The following is a 2044-nucleotide window of genomic DNA, read 5'->3' as shown; positions in this document are numbered from 1 at the left end:
TACGTAATATCATCAGCTGCACCAGACGTTTTCAGATTCGGGATAGTAGTAAAACGTGCTGTTAGCTGACTGTAAGTTCCCAAAACTATGAAGTTTAGCTAACAAAACTATTGAGTTAGCTAGCCCATGCAATAATGTTCGCTAAGCCGCTGCCAGGGAAATAATCGTTGCCATAGCTAATGTTTCGCTGCAACAACAAAATTATTTTTTTCCGTGTATTGAATCTAGTTTTGTCCCCTTTTAGCGAACCGCTTTTTGCTTTGTTATGTTCCCCCTGACCACTATGTTTTGCTAAGCTCTGCCTCTCTGGGCAAGGCCTACGTATGGCATTATAACCTACTTTAAAGCACACTAACTGAAAATTAAAGCTATATCATCTGCTCCCACGTTAGCGCAAGCTTATGTTTTTTTATTTACAAGATAAAGTGTTATGAAGTTGCACACAAAATCTTTGTATTCAGTTGTAATCCCTGTAAATGTAATCATAAGAATCTTGTGTTTTGTGAGCATCCAAAAACGTAGTGGCGCCCCCCTCGTAAGGCGCATGGCGTGACTTAAGGCGTGGCGCGAGTTTCTCACGTGACGAAACCTCCCCGCCGCCGCTGTAGACGGCCGCGTTCTCCGCCCCACAGACTCCAAAAGGGCCGATGTGTGAAAAGTCACGGCCCACCGCAACCTAATTTGGGCCACTAAAGTGGTAAATTAAGGGGGGAGCTTGGCGCGGCGGCTGCGCGACGTCTATCTCTGTCCCGGCGGCTTCTGCCCGGAGGCGGCCCAGTCAGGCTAATGAGAAGAGACGGAGTCCGCGCCGCGCTCGCTCAGCGTGGGGAAGACGGGAGTAGATGGAGGGGCATGCCCAGCCCGTGCCTCATAACAAACTAGCACGCTAAACAAAACTTTTCTGGGTCCAAGTGGCTATTCTTGAGCAGAGATGAATTTTCCTCTTCAAAGAAGGCGAAAGGGGTATGATGTTTGGATTAGCAAAAATTTGCCTTTGAATAAGAAAAATTTCTCTTTAAAACGATTAAGCATTTGAACACATTGATCTCTGCCGTCAAATTTACCCTTGGACTAAAGAAATGATGGTCTATAATCGTTCTCGCACTTCGTGATAGCCAAATCTGTTCCTAATATAGTTCGACACCGCACCACTGAAAACCTTTGAGTGAGGTGTCGTGCTCGAAATGAGTGAGAAAATTTTGCCTCACTCAATGAGAGCGATGACTTATTGATGACTAAAAAGCTCACCCTATTTGAGTCATATGCACCGGATTCTCACTCGGAAGGAGTCAGATTTCCCTGACCTCGCCCAACTGCACTAGGAAACCTTACTCTTATTATTGGGCGAGGATCGCAAATTCTGAATCAAATTGAGTGAGATTCAGACATCTCGCTCTCAGGCTCAGGAGAGTGAGATTGTTGGTGTCACTCATCTCACTCTCCTGAGAGTAAGACATCTGACTCTAGCATTTTCAGTGCACTGGTTGGGGCGGGGCCTCTTCCGTCGTGAGGCCTGGGCTTCGGCATTGACCTAGGTCGGCGGCGCGCCGGCCACGTTTTCATCCAGACAGACGCTGACGTCACAGCAGGACCGTTTTAACAACCGATCAGGCGAGGCCTCCGCAAATAGCAGCGCCGGCGGCGGGTCAACTGCAGTCTGCATGCTTTTCCTTCAGCTGGGTGGTCGCACTCGCACTCTAATCGACTTTTAAAACCATTGAAGACGATGTTGACAAATTCAACAAAATTCATGTATCATCCCCAAAAATTCACGTGTTATCCCTGTAATCACGTGACCCGGGGAATCCTTATTCGAAACCTGTACTGTACAACATGTTAATATTCTTGTCTTGACCGTGGCCATGCCATGACAAAGTTTGGGACTTTGTTTTGGGAGTTTTTATTTTTAAATGAGATATGGTTCGACGACAGTATTCTTTGCAGTGATGGGCGTACGCGAAAGGCCACCGCTCTGCCGGACCACCATAATGCATAGTGTCCAGTCCGCTGAGAGTTGGGGCGGGGCGGGGCGTGGAGGGGCGGG

General features: G+C 47.7%; 1 protein-coding gene across 1 annotated transcript in view; it reads right to left on the bottom strand.

Annotated features, from left to right (window-relative positions):
• LOC113218143 (heparan sulfate 2-O-sulfotransferase pipe) overlaps nt 1-2044 on the bottom strand; it is a 30775-nt gene that overhangs the window by 2250 nt on the left and 26481 nt on the right. The gene's annotated exons all lie outside the window — the stretch shown is intronic.

This window comes from Frankliniella occidentalis, unplaced genomic scaffold (assembly GCF_000697945.3).
Source record: "Frankliniella occidentalis isolate FOCC.00 unplaced genomic scaffold, Focc_3.1 Scaffold341, whole genome shotgun sequence".
NCBI classification, from domain to species: Eukaryota; Metazoa; Arthropoda; class Insecta; order Thysanoptera; family Thripidae; genus Frankliniella; species Frankliniella occidentalis.
Note: the sequence above shows the minus strand (reverse complement) of the source record. Positions and strands in the feature narration are given on the sequence as shown.